The 15,681-nt window shown below is 45.0% G+C and overlaps 1 protein-coding gene across 2 annotated transcripts in view; it reads right to left on the bottom strand.

The window, feature by feature from the left end:
• The window catches only part of QTGAL (queuosine-tRNA galactosyltransferase), a 2,423,197-nt gene that overhangs the window by 637,133 nt on the left and 1,770,383 nt on the right, over positions 1–15,681 (bottom strand). The window lies entirely within an intron of this gene.

Raw genomic sequence — 15,681 nt, 5'->3', positions numbered from 1 at the left:
CATATCGAGTATAAAAGCGTGCCAACCACAAATTCCATCATATCTTGCACAAGTAGCTTCCCAACATCAACACTAAATATAAAATGCTGCCCAACATCAACCACGTAAGATCTTTTAACAAAAAAATTGTGCATCGCCAACACCAGGTTCTGTATAAAAAGGAGCATGCCACCAACCCCACTACATTCTGTATAAAATGGTGCTACCACCAGTGTTTTAAATGAACACATCTCCCTAATTGGAGGGTACCAGTACCCTCAAATTAGAGATGGCTGTCCATTAAAAGCACTGTCTAACAAAAACCACACTCCATTGATTATGAACCATTGCTCACTGCCAACCCCACCATATTACTACAAAATCGATGTACACGTCAACCACATCAAAAGGCAAATAAACTGCCAATGCCCGCACAAATTATAGCAACCATGGATTGATGCAAATAAATTGCCAGCTTCTTCACAGACAAGATCACAAAAATTGAGCAATCCTTCATCCAAACCTTCAATACATCTTCAATCTCTATCTGCCCCCACTACTTGCCCTCGACCAAGCAGATCCAATTCATACCAAGGACAGCCAGGTTCGCTGTCAACTGAAAAATTATGTGAATTGGTCGGACTTTGAACTTGTGTCGGAAAACAAGGTCTTCAATATAATTGCGAACTTAAAGCCCACCTCCCACACTAGGGACCCCCTCCCAGCCACTAATGTAAAAGGACTCAACCACATCATTACCCCTTTCTGGACTAAGATCATCAACTCCTCTCTCACATCAGGCTGTGTACCAGACTCCCTTCCATTAGGACAAATCACACCCATACTCAAAAAACCAGGAGCCGACCCTAATGATCTCAACAATCTCAGACTTATCTCCAAGCTCCCGTTCCTGGCCAAAACCTTGGAGAAGTGCGTTCTCCAACAACTTTACAAACATATTGATGGCTTCGACCTCCTCGACACCTTTCAATCGGGATTCAGGAAAGGGTGTAGCACTAAAACAGCCATGCTTAATATTTCGGACGATATACCCAGAGCCTTTGACAAAGGGGAAGCCTGTCTTCTAATCCTTATTGACCTATCTGCGTCTTTTGACACAATTAATCACCTAGCTTTACTTGAGACTCTGAAGGGCCATTCTGGCTTTGATGGCATGGTACTAAAAAGGTTTGCTTCCTACCTCCAACACCGGGCTAAACAAATTAAAATCAACTCCTGTCTCTCTAAGCCAACACAAGTCACACTCAGGGTCCCTCAAGGCTTGATCCTCTCCCCTGCCCTCTTCAATCTCTTCATAGAACCCCTTACAATCATACTGAAAGAAGCAGGAGTTAAATATCACCTATATGCAGATGACACTCAACTCTACTACAAAATCAAATCACCCAGCAACATTCAACTCCTCAATGTCACACTACCTAAAATCCAATCCTGGTTTAAAGCAAACCACTTAAAGTTGAACCCAGACAAAACAGAATTAATACTGTTCGCTACAAAAAGTAACCACCCTCCTATCCATGACTGGCTCAAGAACCTGGAAGCCCTTAACTGCTCCCTCGCTATAACCGACTCGGTTAAGTCACTAGGCATTACCTTGGACAAGAACTTATCGATGAAGGACCACATCAAAAACTCTACAAAAAATGCGCTGTACTCTTTAAAACACCTGAAGAAAATGAAATCTTTCATTCCCAAAGACGATTATAAGATTGTTGTTCAATCCCTAGTCCTATCCAAACTGGACTACGGGAACGCCATCCTTACAGTGATGCCAAAAGCTCACCTAGCCCCTCTAAGGTCAGTCCTTAACATGGCTGCTCGACTCATACTGGGGGTTAGAAGGTTTGACCACACTCCCTCAACTGGCTACCCTTTGAAGGCAGATGTATCTACAAATTGGCCTGCATCACACACAAAACCCTCTACTCACATTCCTCCAACTACTTTAAAAGCAAACTGGTAAAAGCTGGAAGATCCATATCCCTGAGAAGTTCCAACTCACTTCTTCTCACCCCTCCGAAATTCAAAAAGACAACTGCTCAGTCCTGATCCTTTTCTGGTAACGTACCCAGGATATGGAACTCACTTCCGATTGACCTCAGATGCAACCCTCCTTCCTGTGCTTTAAAAGAGACCTGAAACTCATTCTCCTCAAGAAATACCTTCCGTCCTAGTCAACGAACCAAGACTCCAATAACCTAGTTGACTCCCTACTTATTTGTCCATCGTGGATAAGTGGAGATTGGACTGTTTTCAACCTTTCAATGCAATGTACGACTACTTATAATGTTTGGTTTTTGTCTGTATGCATCCCTCTGTCATGCTATGCACCTATGTATGTAAAGCGCTCTGATACCCCCGGGTCTAGCGAGCGCTATATAAAACCTATAAAATAATAAATAAATAAATAAATAAACCCTACTACATTTAGTGTAAAAAAGTACCCATTGCATCCAGTTAAAAAAGTGTTCTTCATCAACTCCCCCACACCCACTATAAAAAGTCACAGAACACCAACAGTCAAGAAGGTGGCTTGTAAATCGCGACTACTGACCCGCAAGGGTCTCAAGGCACTGAGGGGAGAGGGGAGGGAGCTGCTGCTCTGTCGAAAGCGCTGTGGTTCAGTTGAAGAGCCAGGTCATGAGGTCCTTCCTGAATTGAGGGAGTGACGGTGATTGCCTGAGGTGGAGAGGCAGGGTGTTCCAGATATTTGCTGCAAGGTTGGAGAAGGATCTTCCTCTGGCTGTGGTCTTGTGGATACATGGGACAGTAGCAAGGGTGAGTTGGGTGAAGCAGAGATTTCTAGTGGGTATCTGGAATAAAAGGCGGTGATTGACGTACACAGGTCCTGCGTCGTTTAGGACTTTGTAAGCATGTGTGACGAGCTTGAAGGTGACTCTTTTGTTGACTGGAAGCCAGTGGTGGTGTCTCAGGTGGCTGGTGATGTGGCTGCGGTGGGGGATGTTGTGGATGAGTCTGGCTCAGACGTTTCTTGAGGAGTTTCTGAGTGATGCCGGTGTAGAGTGCGTTGCCGTAGTTAATTCTGCTGCTGATGAGTGTGTGGGTGACCGTCTTTCTGGACTCAATGGGGATCCACTTGAAGATCTTTCAGAGCATGCGTAGAGTGTGGAAGCAAGATAAGACAGAGTTGATCTGGCGGCTCATGGTGAGCGAGGAGTCCAGGATGATGCTGAGGTTCCGTGCGTGGTCTGTGGGTTTGGAGGTGCGAGAGGTTCTAAGTGCTGCGGGCCACTGGGAGTCGTCCCAGGGGGAGTGGGTGGAGCCCAGGATGAGTACTTAAGTCTTCTCTGAGTTGAGCTTGAGGCAGCTGTTTTTCATCCAGGTGGTGACAGCCTTCATCCCGTCGTGAATGTTGTTCTTGGCGACTGTGGGTTCATTGGTGAGGGAGAGAATCAGCTGGGTGTCGCCAGCGTAAGAAAAGATGTTGAGTCCGTGGTTCCGGACAATAGCTGTGAGTGGGGCCATGTAGATGTTTAAAAGAGTGGGGCTCAGTGAGGAGGACCACATTGCAGATAAAGAAAATGTCCACTCTGAATCACACTATATTAACTATAAAAAGACTGCAACCTTTAATGTCACATGCAGGATACAAAGGTGTCCACCATATCCAGGATGACAAGGTGCACAACAAAAACCCCACCACATCCATTCTAAGAATTTAACCAACCCCAACACATTCAGCACAAAAAGGTGTGCACCTCAAACTGCATCACAGATTATAAAAAGGTGCTACCATCAACTTGATTACATGTTGTACAGAAAGGTGTTCTACCACCAGCATCAGGACAATTAGTATAAAAATGCAACAAACCCCAGTATAAAGAAGGGCTCACTACCAACCACGTCATATTCACTATACAAAGGGTCCACCACCAGCCCCACCATATAAGGTATATAAAGGTGCCCACCATCAATGCCATTACTTGAGCATTCAAAAAGTTCCCACCACCATCTTTAGTTGTAAGACTGGCATGAGAAACAGTGCAGGATCATCAACAACAAATAACATCCCTGCTGTTCTAGGTTTTAGTCTAAAAAATGTTGGAAAGGAGCTAGAGAAAAGAAGTTTGAACTGTGCACTAGATTCAGGAAGAATAATAATATGGTTTGAAGATTTGATATTTTGAAAGAGAAAATGCAGTCCTGCCATAGTCTTACTAGGTAGTAAAGCTCTTTCTCATCATCAAATGTATGAGGGAATTCAACATAGTTGGAGTTACCGACTTTGGGAAAGGACAGTCAGTGCGCTGGTAAGGTTTGAATCACGTAGAAAGGCTCAGGCCCTCATTATGAGAGGTCTGGGAAATGGGGCAGGCTTCACTCACCTTGGCAGCTACTGATACAAGAGTACTGGTAACTCCAGCAGTGGGGAAAATCCAACTCATCACAAGTGTGACCCAGGGGCGCCACCAAGAAATGAGAAAATACTGGGGTTGATGTCCACGCGTCAGATTCCCCTGGTACTTCCTAATTTGTCAGTGTACACCCACACAATGATTTAAGCTATTTCCGCAGCTGATATCTATGGGTGAAAGTGGATAGGTCCCCTGTATTTCTGTGGTCCTCATATTTAGGATGGGGTCGGTAACTGCTGTTTCCTGCTCCTCCGGCATTAAGGGGGCACTCGCCAGTAGGGTCATGGAGTACAAGCATGAGAGAGAAAGCATGGTGTGACTGAACTATCTACTGCAAAAGAAAAGGCCCCCCCGTGGTATTTAGTTTAAAGCACATTATGTTATTTTATGTTTTATAGTACAGCACAGCGCCAGACATTAATATGGCCTCACGACGCTGGTAAAATATTTACACTGATACTCAGTCTCTTTTTCAAATGTCTTACTTTTAAAGCACCATCTCACGTCACAGGTTGGGGAACACCATATGAATACTGTGAACACGCAAACTTAACTTAGCTGCCATTTGTAGGGTACTAGGTTTTCTTTTTCGGTTTAACAACATATTATTCGAAAAACTGCAGACATTAAGTCCAGTTTCAAACTTTGGCTGGAGGTGTTTTTTTTCTTTTTCTGACAGCTGCTTGAAACAAGAAAGAAAGAACATTTCTATTTTTTGTTGAGTTTTTGTAATTTGATGTTCTGCATTGTAGTATTTATGTTTGGTGTTTATACAGTGCTCTATAACCCTGAATTTGTTACGAAACACTCCAATTTGCATTGGGTTCCAGGATGCCCTTTTGACAGTGCTTAATTTGAGTCCGTGGTTGCAGGTGGGACGGTGGCACTGATTGTTGGAATGTATGACGTTACAATGCATACATTTACAACGCATGCCTTTACAACGCTGTTTTTACATCGCCACATCTTTTACAACGCATTATTTTACATCGCATGCCATTACAACGCATTTTTAGAAACTACATTTACAACGCATTCCATTACATCGCATTATACCATTACAACGCATACTATTACATTGCATTTAGGGCAAGTGTTGGATAGTGTAGGGGTAAAAATTACTATTTTAACTCCAGTGGGTGCAACTGTAGGGTAAGTGTTGGATAGTGTAGGGGTAAAAATTACTATTCTAACACCAGTGAGTGCAACAGTAGAGTAAGTGTTGGATAGTGTAGGGGAACTATGCGTTGTAATGGTATGCGTTGTAATGACATGCGATGTAATGTCTGCATTGTAGTGACATGCGTTGTAATGACATGCGTTGTATTGACATGTGATGTAATGACTGCATTGCAATGCCATGCAATGTAAAGGATGTTGTGATGTAATGACTTCATTGTAAATTGAGTGCGATGTAATGACTGCGTTGTAAAGGTTGTTTCCCTGATTGTTGGGGACCAGCGCTTATTTTTCCTCAACAGACTTTGATCGAGGCTTACCAACATGGCGGGCTTGACGTGCTTCTGTGTGGCTCCTGCCCAACGGACGAAATCCTGCAGATATCCTGGCGGTTTGAAGACCCGCAAGGCTCGGAAGTGCTCCCGGATCCCCCCGGCGTTTCTGGGTCCTGGTGGGGGCCAACAAAAATAGTGGACAGAGCTACACTGCCAGGCGGCCGGAGCCGCGCTGAGCTCGGACTCCCCAGGGCACAGCGGCTGCCGGCGGGAGGCCCGGGGGGGTGTCGGTGCCAGACGGACCCCGGGGCCTGCGTGAGGCAGAGGAGCCTGTGACCCCCAAGGAGACTCGTTGGCAGTGGCTGGCGGCCCGGGTCACCGAGGCCATGAGTGGAGGTATGGGGGCAGAGTGACGGCCCGACGGCGGCAATAGGAGGAGCAGGGTCACGGCGGCCCTACACTGCGTGGGCCCGGGTGGAGAGGCCTGCCCGCCTCAGCCCTGAGACGGCAGTAATCCTGGTGCGACTGCCACGAATGCCAGCGGGGGAGCTGCCATACACGGTTGTGGACCCTTGGTGTGTGGTGAGGAGGCCGAGCTCTGGTGGGTGCTCTGCTGCGTGAGGCCTGGGGACCGCGGCCTACACGGTGTGACGGCCGGCATCGGCAGTAAGGGGGATTGTGCCGTTGGGGCCTACCTGCCACTGGTTCACAGTGTGCTGATCCTCAACTGCGGTGGCACTGGAAGACTGAGGGGGACTGACGTGCTTGCTCCGGACCTCCTGGTGAGTTGAGTGGAGGCTTGTGGGATGAGGATTGCTGTGCCGCATGGCGGCTGATGCCTGAGGCCTGCTTGGAGGCCTGTGCTAGGAGTGGGTACTGACTGAAGAAGCGCATATGCGTAACACCAGGAGGGATCATAAAACTACCGGAAGTGCTGCTGGCATTGGGAACAATGATGCAAGAGGTAACAGGGCACACCACGCAATCCACACAAACCAATGAGGAGCTGATGCCTTCCATAGGGGGGACGGCCTCGAGACACAGTGGGCAGATGCAAAGGAACCCAGTATAGATCATACGGAGGATAGACCTCGGGGAACCCAGACTTGGCGGGGATGGTAAGGGTGGAGGGAGTTAGGGGGAAGGGAGTAGGGGGGGTTAGTTGCAGTTATGTTTTTGAGAATGATTATAAAATGTGCAGGAATGTGAAATAAGAGTCTCCTCCGCAGGCTACATCGGTGGCCTAAATCTTGATTGGTACTGATATAAAACAGTGTTCCACCTCAGCTGAGGTGACAGAGACTAAAGCTGATACTTGTATGTAATCTGTTGATATGGAGGAACACCAATAAAGAAATTTAAAAAAAAGCAGACTTTGATCGAGAACAAGAGAGAGAATAACATAAGAAGAGAAAAGAAGGAGGAGGGGAAACAAGTAGGAAGAGAAAGACGGAAAAACAGTGACAAAGGGAGAAAGAAGAGATGATAAAGAACCTGTAAGAGTGAGATAAAGAGACAGGAAATATCTAGTGAACTATTAAAGAGGATTAAAGTGGAATCAAGACTACACATTCTTGGTATCCGGCACCCCAACATTTGACAGCGCAACCTCCAGACCACTGAGCAAATCTTTTGGAGCCCAGCACTTATTCTTTTACAAATTAACCACTGTCTTTTGAAGTCCATGGTTGGAGACCATAACAGTAGTTGTCTCAGGTGTGTGAGGTGTATGGCTGCACTTAAGAATGGCACTTTGCACAGTGTAACAATAAATGCTGTGGCACCTACTTTACCATCTTTAAGATCACCATGAATTACAGAGCAGAAACCATCATCCAAGTGGTTCAGAGCATTGAACAAGGAGTGTAGCATATGACGTCTACGCAGGAGGACGAAAGCCCTGACTAAAGAAGAGGCGAAAAACAACTTGTGGGTACAATAAATATAGAGGCCCAGCCAGAAGTAAGACTAATCGGTCCATGCAGAGTGCCTGCCCATCTGATGGAAGGTGAACCCACTGATTGATGGTCACAAGTTGGGCTGCCCAATAGTACTTTTGGATGTCTGGGAGTGCTATTCCACCATCGTACCAGACCGTTGTAAGCTTGTTAAGCACTAAACATGCTGACCCCATCCCACAGCACAGTGCGAAGTCTGAAGTCTACAGCCTTGAATTAGGCCGCCGGGACAGAGTATGGGGCACTGTGCAGTGCATAGAAGAGGAGGAGCAGAGCCATCATCTTAAAGAGCGCTGATCTATCGAGAAAAGGACATCCCTCCTCAGTCTCTCCAAGGGAGGCTTTAGATTCTTATGGTAAAGAGGTCCGGGTCAGCACTGACAAACATACCACGGTATTTGAACCCTTGGTGACTACTTGGACCACACATCCCTGAGGCAGCACAGGCGCTGGACAATGCAGAATGTATATTAGCGATTTCATCCAGTTAATCAACGATCAAGAGTAGCAGCCGAAGAGGGTGAGAATAAGCATTATTCTACCTAAAGGGGAACTTGGGATTCACCACTTAAAGCAGGTTGTAATTAGCAAAGGGGGAAATTCGGTCTTCTCACTGGTCAGTCCTGTGGAATCCTCAAAGCAGGGGATCTATCTGGATCCAGGCAGCCAGCGGCTCCAGCATTAGGGCAAAGAGGAGAGGCAAAACAGGCAACCCTGCCGGGTACTGCATTGCAAGCCAAATACTCTGGAAATCCCCCCATTTACAGCGACCTGGGCAAGAGGCTCAGTGTATAAGAGCCGTACCCAACCCATGAACTTGGGGCCCATTCCCATTTTAGTCAGCACTTCAAAGCAAAGCGGTATGGCTACTTGATTGTGTCAAAGGCCATGCTGGTATCCAATGAGAGAACTATGGAATCTTCCCGGGTTTTTTCATGAACGACCGAGCACCCCATGCAGTCTCTGTAGATTGAGTCTTTATGTAGGGCTACTATGGTAGCTACCCACTGGTCTCTAAAGAGAATTCCTTGATCCCTGTTCTTACTGAACATCTTTAATAAGTATGGGGCAAGTCTTTGAGCAGTGAGTTTGTAAAGCTCAAGGGGTATCCCATAAGGGCCAACTGCCTTACCAGAGTTCAGCCTGAAAATTGAACAAACTATGGTTTTTAGGTTTTTTAACATTAGCTAAGGGAAAAAAGTTTGCAGTTATATAGTGCTTGTAACCCTGATGGGGTGTTGAAACGCTTTATTGGTGAGTAGCACACTACTCTGGAACCCATAAAGGATTAGTGGTGAATTAGTATAGTGGAATATGGAATTTGAGAAGTGAACATGTTAGTATGTTATTTTGATTGAAAAGGATAGTGGAGGGATAGAAGAGTGAAGGATTTTATTTTTTTATATTCCTTTTTTTAGGTCATAGCAGTAGGAGGAGGCTTTTGGATGAGTAAAAAGGGTTTTTGGAGGGGAAGAGTCAGAGGGAAGAGTTTAGAAAGGTTTGTGTAGGGGGATCGGTATAGTAAAAGAGGTGTCCGATGATGCAAGGAGGTGTAGTGTAGGAGAGAGTCTAGAAAGGGTTATTTTGGGGATCAAAGTAGTGGTATGGTGTTTGGGATCAATGGGAGAGTGGATGTAAAGGATATATTAATAGATGTATAGGGTGAGATAGGGTAGTACATTGGAAAGAGAAGTAGAAAGAAGTTTGAGATGAGTCAGAAATTTGGGCTAGAAGATATATTGAGAGAAGTATAGGCTGAGAAATAGGGTAGTGCATTTGAATTGCTAAATTGGAAGAAGGTGATAAATATATAGATCCATATGTAATTGAAAGGTATATAAAAGCATAAAGAAGGTAAGTATATGTAGATTAAAGATATTGATAGAGGTACAGGATGAGAAATAGGGTAGTGCACTGGATATGCTTTTTCAGAGAAAAAGAACAGACACACAGATCCAAGTACATGGAGGTACATGCACTATGGAAACAAGTACATGTAGACCTAATTTTTTTTTTTTATTATGTATTTATTTATCTATTTTTTTAACAACATAATTATTCTACATGTTTATACAAAGCAATACACAAAGATAGGTACATATCTATAGTGAAAACAAATGCTTATATACAGAGGGATATGCTGTAAATTTCTGTTTGCGTATGGTGCTTATGTGGGGAAGGGCCAATTCTTGAGTAGTTTTCTGAAGATAAGGTGGTTGTCAGTGGATCTTATGTTGGGGTGTAAAGAGTTCCATAGTTTGGCTGCTTGACCAGAGAAAGATGTGCCACCCATGTTTTTTTTCTTGTATCTTGGGATTTAGAGGCGGGATGCCCCTTTAGAGCGGAGGTTCCCTTGTTGAATGTGTTTGGTGATTTTATTCCTGATGAAGAGCGGTCCCATTCCATGTATTGCTTTGTGGGTGATATGGAATAGCTTGAACATGGATCTTCTGGCAATCGGTAACCAATGCAGGGCTTTCAAGGCAGGTGAGATGCGGTTTGATATGCAAGAGTAGTCTGGCAGGCGAGTTCTGAATCTGTTGTAATATTTTCATGGTCGTTTAAGGTGATCCGTGGTAGAGGCTATTGACGTAATCGAGTTTGGATACAACAAGGGAGATGGTAGCTTGGACTTTGTGTGAAAATCTCAAATGAGGGAAAATTTGTCGCAGGGTATTTATATTTATGATCTTGCTAGTTTGTCCACTTGGGCATTCTTCGACAGCTTGGAGTCCATGGTCATTCCGAGGTTTCTTACTTCCTTAGATACTTTAGGTGGTGATCCCAGTTCATCAGGTCAGGCGGCAAGCGGGTCATAATATTTCCAATCGCCACACGTGAGTATTTCCATTTTGGAAGCATTCAATGTGAGATGGCTCCAAGTCATCCACTGATCCATGGCTCTGAGACAACGGAAAATTGGTGATTTTCCAATGTCTTTGGAGCATTCCAGTTGAAGGAGTATTTGCATGTCATCTGCATAGTTATAGCACATGAGGCGAAATTGATTGATCAGTTCCGGTAATTACTTCATGTAGATGTTGAAAAGCATGGGCGAGATGATAGAGCCTTGAGGGACCTCTGTTTTTGTGGAGTATGGTTTGGGCCAAAAAGGTGGGGTATGGATGACATTAGTTCTGTTTGAAAGGTAGGACATGATCAGTATAGAGCAGTTCCCTCTATGCCGGCTTCATAGAGTCTTTGTTTCAGAGTTTCATGGTCAACCATGTCAAAGGCAGCCGAGAGGTCCAAGAGGAGTAGAGCACCAACCCTGTTGCGGTGTACTGTATTCTTCAGGTCATCCCACTAGGAGGGCAGATTCAGGGCCTCTCCCGGACGGAATCCTGTTTGGAAGTCTGAAAGCATGTCATTCTCTTCAATTAATTGTGACATCTAGGCGAACGCTGCTCTTTGTAGCAGTTTGCCCAGGAAAGGTCTATTTGTAATGGGTCTGTTGTTGTCAGGGTTCAGCGGCTCTAAGTTTGTTTCCTTCAGTAAAGGGCGTGTGTGACTTTTTGAGTTCTTCTGGAACTATTCGGGTAGTTAATGAATTGTTGATGATTCTTCTTACTGGAGTGGCAGCAGAGGAAGGCAGCTGGTGGTTCATGTTGTGTGTATACTGCCATTCGCATATTTAGGATTTGCTGCATCCACTATTGAAATAGGTTTGACATTGGAAACCCCTCATTGCATCTAGTGTATATTATTCACAGCCCAATCCTCTCAATGTGCTCCATTCCCTGAGCTTCAAAAATAAATGAGAGCCACCCCTCTGTATAAACCAAATATAAAGAAACGCTCCCTTCGGTGAAGATCTACCTTAAAATATACCCTCACTTACATGCACACACACTTCATTTATGCCGTCAATAAGTTATCCGAACACTGTGAAAAAAACACATAGTTATATGTTAAAAAAAGAACTTAATACAGCGCGAGCGACTCTCTCCTGAAGGAGAATCTCAGCGCTTTCCCTGAATCGATACAAGACAACCAATTAAAAAAGCTAGGTCTTCAAAAGCTTTTTAAATCTGCCAAAGTCAGTACATGATCAAATTTAGTAAGGAAGTTTATTCCAGTAAAACGGGGCCAGGTAAGAGAAAGGCTGAGCGCCTTATCTTGAAGTACGGATATGGCAGAGACTTAACAAAGCTTTGTCCTTAGATCTGAGATTTCTGCTAGGGCAGTAAAGAGTGAGCTTCCTACGTAGGTAAATGGGGCCCTTGCCTTCCAGAGACTAATAAGTCAGACAGAGAAGCTTGAACATGGACCGCTCCCTAACCAACAGTCAATGAAGAGCCTTCAGAGTGGGAGGAGTACCAGGAGGAAGGTTACAAACCAGATGCACCGCTGTATTTTATACAACCTGCAGTTTGGAAAGGAGTGCTTCATTGGCAGCTGACAATAGGGGGTTTCCAAAGTCCAGGTGACTCATAATCAGAGCGTGGATTAGAGTTTTCCTGGAGCTTAATGGAAGCCACTGGAACACGTCTTTAAGCAAATGCATGGTAGCTAAACAGGTGCAACAAGCAATGCAAATTTGTTCTTTCATGGAGAGGTTTTCATCAATCATATAACCAAAATTTTCAACTGCCCTCCTTGGACAGGGAGCAGGAGACAGCTCAATAGGCCACCAATCTGCTGACCAGAGAGCTGAGCTTTTCCAAACAAAAGAATCTCAGTTATGTCTTAATTGATCTATAAACAGTTATACGTCATCCAGGAGGCTTTCTTCCTCGTGCAGTCAGTAACTTATCACGTTATCCCGATCATGCCCCAATGAGATGATTAATTGGGTATCATTTGCCTAGGAAATAATATCAAAGCCTCAGGATTTAACAATCTGAGCAAGGGGCAACACAGATGTTAAATAAAGCAGGGCTCAAACAAAGATCTGAGGCACCTCCTTCTACATAGACAAGGTTAGGGATTTAAAGGAGTCAGTGAAATCGTGTGGGTCCTGTTATCCAAAAATAATAATAACCAATGCAAGCCCTTTCCATACATGCCTGACTCAAAGAGCTTGCGGATCCGAGTGGAGTGGGAGACTGTATCAAAAGCAAATGATAGATCGAGTAATACCAGCATAGTTGAGGTGCCAGCATGCAGTGAAAGTCTAATAGTATCAACTACAGCCACCAATGCATTTTCTGTACTGTGGAAAGCTCTGAAGCTGGTTCGAGAGTGGTCCAATAAACTGTAATCCTCTTAATAAGAAGAGAGTTATTTATTTACAAGACTCTCCAAAACTTGCCAACCGTGTGAGTGAAGAAAGAGTAAAAACATTTACTCACAGTGAACCCAGCCGGGTTCTTGGTGTGGAGGAAGGTCGGGGAGAGAGAGAAGGCATATAGATGAGAACAGGTGCAAGGCACGGAATGCGCGGATTCTTCACTCACACGGTTGGCACTTAACACTGTATATGACTTCGCACTGATCAATTCAGGTAATTATCCCCCTCATGCTGTCCATGTCAACTGCTATGGCACTATCATTTGTTCGGTCCTTACCTATTCTCTATTTCATTGTTTAGATGTCCCCCATACCTTTGGTCCTGACGAGACCCTTTATTCACGACAGGGTCGAAACGCCATTGATGCAAAAAGGAAACAAACTTTGCAGACAGCACTTATAATTGTAATGAGTGTCTGTCTATCGCTTCTGTTAATTATCCAGAATAGTCGTCCTTCCTCTTACAAAATACTGTTGAGAAACCTTGTAAATATTGTCACATGTAATCACATTACCTTGTTTAGTTTCGTTGGTTCTCTTTTTTGAAACACTGGGACACCCTTGCACTGAAAACAATTTTGTAATATGTATAAAATTTGAAGTGTCTTTATGAATACAATTGCTTTATTCAAATTCTTCGGTGTCAGCTGCCTTTTCTCGCTAACTCGTAACCCTTATAGTATATTGGCTATTAGGCTTTGTTTTTATTATACCAAGTAATCACATTGCTCCACTGGAACCGTTGTTTCCTATATCTGGCATGCTAGTGGCACACCTGCAGCATGTCCGAGCTCTCATCACAATTAAAAAGACAGCTGATTCTTGATTAGACTGCTAATCGCACTAAAATGGCGGTTGTAGCCGTCAACCTGAAAGTTACAAAATGTGACATCTGGCTCTCTGCACACAAACAGACCAACCGGGGTAGACCAGATAGCAGAACAATTATGTCCAAATGGCCAACAGTAAGGGCTTCCCAAAGGGAAGGGGGGACAGCCGACCACAAGGAGGTCCCCCCCCCTAACAGTTTGGGAGGGGCGGTGGGGGGGGGGGGTTAGCAGGTGTTTTAATTCGGGCTGGTTTTTATGTAGCCCAAAAGGAGCCCAAGCATAAATGCTTTGGGCTCCTTAGCCCAGCCACCATTTTAGGTTCGGTGACCTGGTGGCTGGGAGCGTTAGGCAGATTCATTTTTTCCCTCCCTCCCTTTGAGGATTTTTAGTTTCAGTTTTTATAGGTTAATTTTATTCTTTTTGGTTGGTATTGTTGTAACAGGTGGGCAGGGGATTGTTTTGTACTGTCGCTTGGAACAGGTGCAGTGCGGGGGTTAGTGGTATTTTGCCAGGGTTGGCAGAATTTTTGTTGTTCACTTGCGTAGTTGTGTCATCGACAGGATAAGATGGGCAGGTTAAGTTGTTGGGGTGGATGCATAGGTTGGAGGATCAAAAGTTGTCAAGGGGCAGGCAGGGGAGTTTGTGTACCGATTGTTTAAATTGTAGGTTTAGACGTTTATGCAGGGATTTGTATTGTTTGTATTTTGTAATGATGTAATGTATGGGTGGGGGGGGCAAATACATTTTAGGGGTGGGCGGGGAGTTGGGGTTAAGGAAGTGTTTTATTTAGTGAGGTTTAGTTTTGTAAGGCGTTGGCCGTGGTTTTATAATTGTTAATGTGCACCTGTTTCAATAAAGCGGCCTTTTACACACAAAAGCTGGTTTGTGGTCTGCTTCCCCCCCCCACCCCTCCCTCCCAAACGCAATAAATAGCGATCCCTCCTACCCCCAACCTGAACTGTGCAAACTGTACCAATGAATACAAACAGAAAGTGCAAAATAAAAGAGTGCAGATCACTTAATAGGTGTTAAAATGAATAGTGAAGAAATGTACAAATAAAGTGCAGAGTGCCACTAATTTTAATAGTAGTAGACTGTGGCACAAGAAAGCAGAAAAAAAAGTGTGAACTTAAAAAGGGGGCAGGGTAGAAGCACCCTGACCCCCGAGGCCTGCTCAGGGGGTCCCACAAAAACCCCCAAGGCAAATTATTAATATTTTTTTTAAATCAAAAAATCGCGGGGTGCGCGCACAGTGCGCGCACCCCGCGAATTTCCCCCCCAAAAAATATTATTTTTTTGGCCTTGGGGGTCCTTGTGGGAACCCCTGAGCAGGCCTAGGGGGTCAGGGTGCTTCTACCCTGCCCCCTTTTTGAGTTCTAAAACTTCTCGAGCACAAGCTGCATGCTCATTGGCTTTCAACATTTCAAACCAGGAAGTGTTGGCAGCCATCTTGTGCTCGGTAGACCGAGGCACAAGAAAGCAGAAAAACAAACGTCTACAACACAAAAAGGGGGCAGGGTAGAAGCACCCTGACCCCCTAGGCGTGCTCATGGGGTCCCACAAGGACCCCCAAGGCCAAAAATGTTTTTTTTTAAAACCCGGTATGTTTATTTAAGAATTACCCCCCAGGGGGACCAAATTGTGGGGGCATAGTGATAAAGAAGTGTGGGGGGTGCCCAATCCCCCCCCACACTGCCCCGGGGACCGCCGCCCTCCGGGGCAAAGCAACGCAGCCCCCTGGCGCATACTGGAGGCTTCTGGTGGGCTATTTGCCTCCCAGGGACCCCCAGTATGCAAGGGGAATTAGTTCCCCCTCTGCAAACGTGCCCGT

Source organism: Lissotriton helveticus, chromosome 7 (genome assembly GCF_964261635.1).
Source record: "Lissotriton helveticus chromosome 7, aLisHel1.1, whole genome shotgun sequence".
NCBI lineage: Eukaryota > Metazoa > Chordata > Amphibia > Caudata > Salamandridae > Lissotriton > Lissotriton helveticus.
The sequence above is the reverse complement of the archived record's forward strand: the minus strand, read 5'-3'. Positions and strand labels throughout refer to the sequence as shown.